The sequence below is a fragment of the Prenolepis imparis genome, unplaced genomic scaffold, assembly GCF_030444845.1.
Source record: "Prenolepis imparis isolate NDT839.2.m4 unplaced genomic scaffold, iyPreImpa1.0 SCAF_18, whole genome shotgun sequence".
Classification (NCBI taxonomy): Eukaryota; Metazoa; Arthropoda; class Insecta; order Hymenoptera; family Formicidae; genus Prenolepis; species Prenolepis imparis.
Genome location: NW_028141176.1, coordinates 1124390 through 1136975, shown reverse-complemented (window position 1 = coordinate 1136975; position 12586 = coordinate 1124390). Strand labels below are relative to the sequence as shown.

The following is a 12586-nucleotide window of genomic DNA, read 5'->3' as shown; positions in this document are numbered from 1 at the left end:
GATCATAGTCGCCACACTATTATCAGCGACTAATGATGTTATCGCTATACTCTTCGACAGCGACAACTAGTCAAAGTTCAAATTAGTCAAATAATGTTGCCATTCTCATTGACACCGACAAGTCAAATTTTAAATTTAATCTAATCTGAATTAAAAGAATTAGACTTCTTCCAAATAATAATTTAAATAATACCTTTATTCAATTTTTTCACAACTTTAAGTTAGATTATTAGTATTGAAGTTAATATGATTTAGTCGATTGGATAAATGACAAACTATGCTAATTGTCTCGCTTATTTATAGCAAGCTGCAAGAATCCCCGCGCAGGATTCCCACCCCTGTTTCTTAAGGAATTTTAAAAGTGGGAGGTGATTCTCATCCACGGTGAAACTAAATAATTAATCAATACTTTTATCTAATTATGACCACCTGCTCTGTCTCGTCATCGAATGCACCATATTGATTAGTATCGATCCGTTAGTTGCTACGCACTTTCTTTTTACATTCCAAATTTACATTTTTTTTGTGACGATAGAAAATGCATTTACGCACATCGCGGTCCCTTGAGGGAGGGCGGCCCGAAGGCCTTACCGCGGTAGTGCAGGACTCACGGTCCTAACTCTACCAGGGTTCCAGGTCGAACCCAATACCCGCTAAAAACCACTGGCAATCCCTGGCGCATGGAGGGCACCCACCCGGAACCGCTCACGCATTGGTTCAGGTGGGGCCCCCAACTGGGCCTGGCCCTTCCGGGCTCATCCCGAGGGCGAACCCTCATGTATCCTCCCAGCCCCCTCCACCTTGGAGGGCGGCTTTAGGGAGCGGCAGGATTGCTTGCCAACTCTCCCTTCGTCCCGGGGGTGATGTGCAATGGGATTAGGAGCCCTCACTCCCTTTCCCTGCCACCACGGTCCAAATTTACATTTAATTTGTAAATTTTACGTAGACGTTACACAAATATTTTTTGAAATATTTTTTTTATTAAATCTATTTAAATAAAACAAAATATTTCAATTTCAATGAAAGAAAAAAGAAGAAAAGCAAATATTAAATTACTGTAAGTATAAAAAAACTGTTATAAAATATCTTGATGGATCAAATCATGAATTATCGGCATCATTCTTACAATTGTCTTCAGAATCAAACTCTTCATCGATTGGCATTTCACGTTGATGCTTGGATGGTATCAAATAATCTTAAATACTATTAACATCTTCCGGAGAAAGTTCAAGATTTTTCAAATCCAGTATATCTTTTTTTTGTCCATTGATCCAACCAGGGTAAACTATACTCATGTCCTCGAAAAATTGCATAATTTGTGATTCACGGTCATATCGATATTGTTTTTCTAATATATTTTTTTGATAATAATATAATGCCATATATTGATAAAACGCTTCTGTCTTTTTTCGAGAAACGATTGCTTTTTTTAAGTGTTTATTTTGATTCTCCAGATCGTTGATTGTGTTCGTAGGATTATCTTCTGCTACAAATTCTCTGATGCTGTGATTCGTAGTATGATGTGTGCAATTGAAGGAAATAATTTTTTCAACACCTTGATATTGTTTCGCGTTATCAATACAAATTCTGCAAGTTTTGGGATCAACGAACTTTTTAATATACGGTCACAAATCATGTTTATTTTTTCCATCTACTTTTTATAAAAAATGCCAGTCTTGTCTTCCTTACAATAAATAGCTAAAACGACGATTGACATTTGTTTTGTAAACTCGGCCTCGGTATTTTCTTTTTGTTAGAAATGTTTCATCAATCTGTATAGTTTTGCCCTCGCCACCGAACACTCCAACATAATGAGAACTGATAATTTCGGCTATTTCACGGCAATATGAAAAATAGTCTACTACAGTTCCAGAACTCAATTCATTATCACCGCGTTGATGACGCCACGAACGTAGATTTTCAATTACGTCGGTAACTTTTATTTGTAACACAAAACAAATTACAATCGTAACAATGTCCTGTAAACTAATTCTACACTTTGTTCCTTCGAAAAATGTATTTTCCATTAGATTTATGCTTTTACGACAACACTTTGCACTTTTTTTCGTTACTTTTGTTCAGCAGTGCCATATCCAACCTAATTTTAAAGAATTCAATTTTTTAATCTTTATTGGTAAGCCACAATAATTGGACGGTACCGAAGTACGAGAAGGAATTACTTTTAATTCTTCAAGAAAAGTTTGCGTAGCTTCATTTGTCGAAAGAATTTCGTGGAACGAATTAAAAATTGAAAAATATTTCAATTTTGGATGAAGACGAAGATGAATATTCGTGTTCATGATGTGAACAAATAATACTGAGTACTATAGCGAACTGAACAGAAACATCTATGCGAAACAAAGATGGTTTTGTATTTTTGTGCAAAAAATGTAAATAAAGCTAAAGCAGATACATACATCTGAATGATACCCGTCTTCGCATTTCGTTTACTATACATAAAAATGTGTCAAAATACGTTCCATTACATGTATATAGTGTATGAAATTTACATATAATTCAAGATTATTCATGATATTTATTGGTTGTGGAATTTTTAAAATATTTTTTCCGTGTTTCTCGTCAAAAGTGCCTTCATAATTCACAGTCAAAATTTAGTGCTAAAGTTATGGGAATCGTGCCATTTTTCTTTAAAAAATGGAACTTCTATAAAATAAAAACTAAATATGAAATCAATAATTAATTAGCCAAGTACTTAAATTAGAAACAATTCAGTGAATATGAATATAAAATATTATTTGTCTAAAATCAATCTTTTTTGTAGAAGTATTATGAATGATAAATTCTCTTTCTAGAAAGGAGGGTGTTAAATTTGAGTCGATTTCTGCCCATCAGAAACTTTAGTGGACCATAAAGGAGGGTGTTAAATTTGAGTCGATTTCTGCCCATCAGAAGTAACTTTAGTGGACCATAAATTTACATTATATAGGTTATCCAATATACAAGAATCATAATTATATCAGTGCTAGCCCGTGGGAGCATTTTGAAAACCGCCCTGTTATATAGTCCAATAATTCGCTGATATGCGTTCTCTATGACTTATTTCTCATTCGATATTACAAAAACTGTTACAAATACAATTCAATATTCTTCTTTTAGAGGTTTTCATATGAATTTAGAAGATAATATGAATGCTAATTGCATACATAAGACAGGAAGGTAAAAGTGAAGACTCCGCGTTGTTACCTCGTGCATTTACAAATACTTTATTCTCGATTATGTCTGGGAATAAAAATAAATTACAATTGAATATGTCAGTAAATATGTTTTAGGAACACTATTGAATCAATAAAATAATATTATAACTGAGATCGTAATGATTGAATCTGAGAAATAGAGATAAGAACCCCACGGCGTCATTCGTGAATTTAAAAACTCAAAACTCTCTCTATTTTTAATTATAATTAGTCAATTATAATTAATCATCATTGAATAAATCTGTAAATATTTCAGTTTCTGAAATTCAGAAACATTAAAATTAATCATAAAATTCTGAAATTCAGAAACTGAAATATTTACAGATTTATTCAATGATGATTAGTTATTTTTCTAATTATAATCAAGAGTAGAGAGGGTTTTGAATCTTTAAATCCACGAATGATGCCGTGGGGTTCTTATCTCTATTTCTCAGATTCAATCATTACGATCTCAATTATAATATTATTTCCGCGCCGCGTCCTCTCGGGAGGTTTGGTCCTCCCTCGGGGGCGGGATAACGGTTCGAAACACCCTGTTTGAAGCCTCATCCCCCTCCTCCCCCATGCATAGGTGTTAGAAACTCCTGGGCCCGTATTCTGAGCTCACATTTATCGACACATTTAAAGAGCCACATTTAGAAGCGCAGATAAATTACTAGTAATATGACTAAAGTCGATCGTATTCTCATCGCACAATTAAAGCGCCTCTAACTTAAAGGTATTTTTATAATTAGTCTCGCTAAATATTTTTTACATATAATCATATATAACAATATAAAATTCTATAAAAATATATAAATCTCTATATAAGCTCTTTATAATAAAGTAATATAGTATAATAAAGTATAATAGGTATAATAAATAATAATTATTATATATACATATAATTTTATGACTTAAATTATATAATTATATATAATTTTATATTAATGTTAGCTGGCTCCTATATATATATATTGTATTGTATATACAGGGTGTCCCATTTTAAAAAAACGCACTTCGGTAATTCTTCAACGAAGCATTTTCAGCAAAAATGTTTCAGACAAAAGTTGTATGGTTTCGAGGAGGACATAAGATGGTGTCATTAATTTGACCTTGAATAGTTGTTTAAAGGTCACGTGAAGGTCACCTTCAATTTTTTAAATGGAACTACCATATTTTTTACATAAATCGATTCCTCACAATATTCTGCATAAAAAGTTATAAGGATAGGATGGCCAAAAAGTGAATAGTTTACGAGATATATTATACTTTAGTGTTTGACATAATTTTACATAAACTATCAAATACATGGGACATGATCCGGCTGGTCAAGGCAAGATCGGGACATGATCCGGCCGGTTAAGGCAAGATCGGAAAAGATCCGGCCAGTTAAGGCAAGATTTTGAGAATTTTCTATCGCAATAAGTGTTCGAAAATTCCTCCTTCATTCTGAATACATAATTGAATTCTACGTTCGAAATTTCGAACAGTTTCCAGAAGGACATTCCTAGGAATAGAATTGCAACAGTTTCTTATACGGTCTATCATATTGTCTCTAGTTGTAGGTACTTCTGCGTAAACCACATTTTTTATAAATCCCCATAGGAAAAAATCGGGACTTGTCAGATCCGGAGATCTTGGGCACCATTCAATGTGTCCTCCAAGTCCAATAAACTTACGTGGGAAGAAACGGTGTAGAAACTGTCGGACTCTGAGACTCCTGTGAGGTGGTGCGCCATCATGTTCGAACCACATGCGTTGTCTTGTCACCAGGTCTACGTCCTCCAAGAGGACTGGCAATTCATGTTCAAGGAAATGTAAGTAGTTTGCTGAGTTAACGTTTCCGTCAAAAAAGAAGGGACCAATTAAGTATCCATTTACAATACCACACCACACTAAAAGACTCCAGCGATGTTGGTGATCAACTGGACGGTGTGGGTTATCGTGGGACCAATAATGACTGTTGTGTCGGTTCAGTTGGCCTGTACTATGGAAAGTAGCTTCATCTGAGAACATAACAAACCTAAAAAATTGTTGATCCTGCCGCAACATAGCCTGGGCCCAATTACAAAATTCAAGTCTTCGACGAAAATCATTAAGTGTTAGTGCCTGAGTCAATGTTATGTGATATGGATGAAATGTATGCAAGGCCAAAAATCTCTGAGCTCTGCTTCTTGGAATACCAAATTGTTTTTCAATATCTCGTAGTGAAATATGCGATCATGATACATTCGAGCTGCTGCACGGTAATTGCGGCGACATTCTCCAAGAACTAAGAGAATATCAACAATTTCGTTCCTTGTGTAGATGGCATTGCTAAAGCTACAAAATAAGCGAAGAATTTTTTCTAAGTTCAATTTTCACTGAATTTTCAATTCGCTAGTACAATTTTCGTCTTTTATATTTTCCTTAATATAATCTATATTTTTTCGCGTTGTTCTATACCAAATAATAAAACGCTGGGGATTGCTCCTGTTGATTTACATTTAGTATTATTAAGAGCAAATTTGATATCTCTTAACGTTTTCGGCCAATTCTGTTCATTACTTAACTTTTCTAAAGCAGATGCTAATACGCGATTATAACATTCCACCTGACCGTTCGCTTGAGGTGATCCCGTTGCTACCTTTACATGCTTCACATTTTGCTCGGTTAAAAAATCTTCGAACTCTCGGGAGGTAAATGCAGTACCTCGGTCAGATACTAAGTAGACTTTCGGTCTACTATATGCACAAAAATATTCTTGTAGACATTTAATAGTCTCCGCACTGAAGGTCGTTTTCACTGCAAATAGTTTTATAAATTTTGTAAAGGCATCTACTATTAGGAAAATATGTTTCTTTGCAACACTACCCTTTACAACTGGACCAAAGTGATCTACATGTATTACAGCGAATGGAACACTTTCTTTGGGTATACTATGCATGTATCCTTCTTGTTTTCCTGAAGGTTTCGAATACGCAATACACTTAAAGCAATTCTTTATATACTGATCTACTTTCTTGAACAGTTTCGGAAACCAATAACTTTGCATTATAATATTATAAGTTTTTTCTGTTGCGAAATGACCTAACTCGTTATATAACGATGCATAATCTCATGTTCCATTCCTTGCGGTACATAAAATAGAATTTTATCCTTCCACTTTCGATAAACTAACCCGTCTCTCATTTCGTAATACTTATCCTCTGACTTTTCTAACTTCTCTCGAATCTCTCGAATCTTCGGATCTAATGTCTGACATAATTGCAAGTTCGCTTCAAATAAATTTTCTTCAACTACAAGTACATATACTCTACTTAACGCATCTACATGTGTCATTTTTGTCCCTGCTCGATGCTCAGTTTGATAATCAAAGTTTTGTAATTCTAATGCCCATCTGGCTATACGAGGATTTATATCCTTCTTATTTAGCGTCTGTATCAAAGAATTACAGTCTGTAATGATTTTAAATTTCAAACCTTATAAATATATTCGGAATCTTCTAAGCGCATAAATAATAGCTAGCGTTTCTAGCTCGAAGCTATGATATCTACTTTCGACTTCTGTCGCTCGTTTCGAAAAATAAAATATCGGATGAAATTTTCCATCCTCTTTTTTCTGTAATAAGGCTGCTCCGCATCCAGCCGAACTAGCGTCACAGTGTAGTTCTGTTACATCCGCTGGGTTATACAATGCAAGAATCGGTGATTCATACAACTTAGTTTTCAAGGTTTCAAACGCATTCATTTGCTTGTCTCCAAATTTAAATATTACACCTTTTCGTAACAAATCTGATAAGGGTTTTGGCGATTACTGAAAAGTTTTTAATAAATTTGCGAAAATACGCACATAATCCTAAGAATCGTTGAATTTCACGCACATCTGTGGGTACTGGAAATTATTTTACTGCTGTTATTCCCGATTCACTAGGACGAATTCCTTCTCCTGTTACAACGTAACCTAAAAATTCTATCTCAGGACATAGAAATTTACATTTCTCTAGCCGCAATTCTAACCGATTTTCTACTAGAATTCGAAAGAGCTTCTTTAATACTTTTAAATGCTGTTCAATCGTTTGTGTTGCTATTAAGAAGTCATCCATATAAACTATCACATCACCTGATCGTATTAGTTCATTTAAAACTTCATTTACATGTCTTTGAAATGTACTAGGTGCCGTTTTAAGACCGAATGGCATTTTAGTGAATTCATACTGTCCCTTAAGAGTAACAAAAGATGTATACTGAATGCTTTCTTCTGCTACGTCAATATGATAAAATCCGTCTTTAAGGTCTAACAAACTAAAAATCTTTTTACCATTTAAAGATTTTATTGCATCTTCGATAATTGGAAGAGGATAATTCTCCCGTTCTGTTACCGCATTTAAAGATCGGAAATCTACACACATTCTCATTCCACCTGTTTTCTTCGGAACTAATACTATTCGCGACGCGTACTGTGACTTACTTGGCCTAATAATTTCTTTAAATCTCAAGTCTTCAATTATTTTTTCTAACGCTGTACGTTCCTGATACGATATTCTACGCGTGTAAAATGAAATGGAGAATGTTGTTTGAATCTTAATTTAATCTCTGTATGTATTTTAGGAATAGTTGGTCGTTCCGGACCCAAATATTCATTTCTAAATAACTCCTTTAAACGCTCATGCCATTCAGGTGCAGTTCTCTCGTTTATTTTTAAAATATCAACCGCATCTCCTTCTAGTATGTTCGCGTTAATATTTAAAACTTCACTTGTATCTAATATTTCTAACTCTTCAATTTCTCTTTCTTTCTCTTGCTTTTCTATTATTCTATTTTTCTCACGACTAACAGTTAACCCTAAAATATTCCATGCATCCCTACCGATAATAACTGACGCTTGCATAGATGTATCCGGTACTACTCGTAAAGACAATCCAGTTATTTTCTCACCTTCATACTCTACGATCGCGTTAACTACCCCGCTAACTTCTAACGGACATTTATTTAATCCAACATATTTATTTACTTCGTCATCCGTTTGCGTTATCAATTTCGCTGGTATAAAAGACTGTTTTATAAAACTAATAGGACTCCCCGAATCTAATAATGTACGCAAAGTCAGTTTTAACGACAGTCCATCACCTTCAAAATTATACGGTAAATCTTTAAAAATCTGCTCATCGACGACTCCAACTTGCTCCTCGACGATTCCAACTTGTTTCGCCTCCGCATCCGTCGATTCTTTCGATGCTTCACATGATTTCCCCTTAGCCACCTCCTTCTTCGTTTTCTGCGGACAATCTTTAATCCGATCCATTTTGTCACAATTGAAGCAGGAACCTCGCTCACGTTTCTGCTGCTAACAATCTTGACTTTTATGCCCGAACTCATTGCAATTATAGCAGCGCACTTTTTTCGTTTGTTGCAACTTCTTCTCCGCATTTTCGTTCGATTCTTTTCTGTTATGATCACTTCCTCGATGTGACCGTCCCTTCACCTCAGGCTCAAGCCGCACCTGCTCGAATGCACTTAACAGCATTTCTTTAGTAGCGAATCGTTGAGTTTTTGCCTGGTTCCTTAGGTGTATGGCGGAGATGCCTTCAATTAGATAATCAACTATCTCTTCTTCATTAATCGGCACTTGATTCGCTAATGTCACCTTGTCATGAAAATATTCACTAAACAATTCAGTCACTTGCCAAACACGTTTTTCAAAATTTCTTTTGAGTGTTATTCTAGCTGGTCGATAATCAAACATTTTCCGCATCTCTGTAAGCAATTCTTCAACAGAAATTTCAAGGTGTTCCGGTCTCGAATGAAACCACTTAAGTGCCTGATCCTTTAACCGCGTACCGATTAAAATCCTGCTCGATCATCTAACTCATACGTCACGCACAATAATCGAAATTGTTTCTCCCACTGCCAATAAACTTCACTTTTTCCTTTGAACTCTGTCAATAATTCGCAGATAGCATTGATATTGGGTCGTGGCACCACTGAGTGAGATAATGGTGTCACTACCGATCTTGTTGCTGACTGTTGCCATGGTGATCTTGAGGACTCGCCTAACGGGACCGTTACTTCTCTCTCCGACGCTCTTTGTCTTAAATTTGAGTTCTCCAATCGCAATATTTCTAATTCTCGCGCAATCAGATTCTTCTCTCGACGAAGAAGTTCCAATTCTCTTTCACGAATGTTCATTTCAGTAGGATTCACTTCTGTCCGCATGCCTTCATCGCCGCTGACTATTAATTCTTGCCTATTTTCTTCGCTATGAACGTGCTGCTCTCCGCTGGCTTCTCCGTCCATATTACTGCCACCCGATACGTTGCTCATCTTAATTCCGTTCGGATCGGCTTCACACAATCTCACAAATAATTCAGTTTTTCTTCCGGCTTTCGACAAACCAAGAGTGTCCAATTGTTCTCTCAATTCGACTATGGACCACTGATCGAAATTTTTACAGCAGTACATAACACTTTCTCTCACGTAGAATTCTACCGATTGCCGTATGCAACCGTTATCTTCTTGAATTCACACGCGACACACGACTGTCGAGAACACTAATCCGCGATAACTTCCTCTCGTTCTCGCTCGCGACTCACAACGACTCGTCTTTTACACGCGTCTCGTCCGGATTGCCGATGAGTGTCTTTATCCCACTTCTGACTTACTATTGGAGTTTTATTTAAAGTAAACTTCTTTATTAACCAATTGTCAAGAACGATCTCCTGTTTTTTTTACCTTCCTCCTCGCAACCGCTAACAACAACTCCCTAGCATCTCGATCGTATTTTACTATCGCTCGCATGTCCGTATCATTTAAAATACCTATCCTAATTTCTACCTTACAATAGTTTATGTAAAATTATGTCAAACACTAAAGTATAACATATCTCGTAAACTATTCACTTTTTGGCCATCCTATCCTTATAACTTTTTATGCAAAATATTGTGAGGAATCGATTTATGTAAAAAAATATAGTAGTTCCATTTAAAAAATTGAAGGTGACCTTCACGTGACCTTCAAGCAACTATTCAAGGTCAAATTAATGACACCATCTTATGTCCCCCTCGAAACCATACAACTTTTGTTTGAAACATTTTTGCTGAAAATGCTTCGTTGAAGAATTATCGAGGTGCGTTTTTTAAAATGGGACACCCTGTATACATACATATATATATATATATATATATGTATATATGTGTGAATATTAATATTATGTTTCCACAATGCGATTTTTATAACATCGTGATATAGAAGCGCCAAACGTTGCTAGTATATAAGCGTCCGTCATATGGAAAGTTGTTATTTTATCTTGTGAAGTGATAATGTAAAGAAATGTGTGTTGTACATCAGAAAGAGAGAAGAAAGTGACGGAAAAGAGGTGCCGGAATTAATATAAAAAGATCATTACATTAATTATAAAGTACGTATTATTTTTTATATAATCAAAATTCGAGACAAATTTATTAAATTTAAATAAATTTATTGAATTTATTGAATTTTAATATTTTTCAGAATGATACATTTTAATCCATACAACGTAATAATGTTACTCTATGTAATTTTCACTGCTTTCAATCTTCCACAAAGTCCGATAACTTCGGAAGAAATAGAAGTGAAAGAAAAAATTAAACGTATGCTGCAGGAAATACAAAATAAAAAAGAATTCCAATTAGAAGAGAAAGAAACGTTAGATTTTTACAATTCGTTTGACATTCTAGAAGCGGAAAAAGTTGATATATTTGAGAGAGATGATTAAAGTATGTCTCCCGGAAAATGTTATTTGCAATTCTGTTGATGCAACAATATCAAGTGATTATAAAAGACAAGCTGTGGAATACTGGAAAAGTGGTAAAACAAAACCAAGATCACTTGAAGGAATTAGACAAAAATTCAAAAAAGTTACATCGATACGACAATTACGACGATGGGAGGAGCAAATCAGTGAAGGTGGTAGTAGATTGGAAAAATTAAAAAGAATTTCTTCAAACACATTAAATCGTTTCAATGAAGCACTGGAAAAAGGAATTATTATTCTTGACATTGACATCGCACGATGGGCTTCTCGAGCCCAAGAAGAAGAGCACGCGACAAGATTTAAAGCTTCAGAAACGTGGGCAAAAAGATTCAAAATTACACATGATATTGTATCTCGAAAAATAACAAAATTTATAACAAAAAAATCTTTGTTATCAAATGAAGATTTGGAAAATAAATGTGATGCATTTATTACAAACGTTAAATATTACTCGATATTTACTCGATATTACTCGATTATTAATCGATACGGAATAGAAAATATTTACAATTCGGATCAGAGCGGATTTCAGTTAGAATTACATTCCGGTCGTACTCTAGCACATAAAGGTGTTAAAAAGTAGAATCTGTATTACAGTCTATGGTAGCTGATGGTAGATTATTATCGCCTCTTTTTATTGTATTAAAAGAAGTTACAGGAACGTTTGCTCCAAGAGTGCAGGAAACATTATTTAAAGCGCCTAATATTTTTGTTACGGCTTCAACATCAGGCAAATTAACATCAAATCATGTAAAAATTTGGTTAAAAGATGTATTTTTTCCGAATGTCGGACCAAAATCAGTACTATTATTAGATTCCTGGAGTGGACATTGTCCTAATGTAATTTCAGAAACTAAACCAGATTCTGCAAAAGACATTGTTTTTCTAACTATTCCGGCTGGTACAACGGGAAGAATACAACCATTAGATGTATATGGCTTTCGATTTAGGAAAAATTTTATTAAACATTTTTCTGATACTGTTATATTATTAAATCTTGCCATAGATCTTCATATTAGAAATAATATTTTGAAATTGCAATCATTAACACATTATCAATTCTCATCGCCCAGATTTCAAAATTTATTTAAATTTGCGTGGTTTAAAAGTGGATGTATACAGAATAGACCGACAAAGTTTGAAACACTAATATTTTTCAATGCTCTACAACATATTCAAAGCTCATCGAAATCGGTGAGGGACACTTCCGACCGTTCCCTTGTAAGTAATATACGAGTTCGGGACAATAAAAAGCGTTGTATCTATCGGTCTCTACTGTTTCATTAACTTTATGTTCAGCCTGTTCTCGAATTTTGTTTATAAAAGAAATTAAATTATTATTTTCATCTAAATCATTGGTATAATCAAATTCTTTATCGTTATTACTATTGTCTGTAGAAGTAAAATTTTTAATTTTTTCAAATAAATAGAATTGTTTTTTGGCACAAATCATTACCGTCTACATCTTTACTATCGTATTGGCTATGAGCAACAATAAATATTGATATTAGTATTTCAGAAAAGTCTTCAATATTATTGCATGTTGACATGATACCTACACATCTTACAAAAAAATCTTTTATTTTTGGATTTTTCTTATCAAATACATTTTTACGACA

General features: G+C 34.5%; 1 pseudogene; it reads left to right on the top strand.

The window, feature by feature from the left end:
- Positions 1–10685: 10685 nt before the first annotated feature.
- LOC145946705 (uncharacterized) lies at positions 10686–12254 on the top strand (annotated as a pseudogene).
- Positions 12255–12586: the final 332 nt, after the last annotated feature.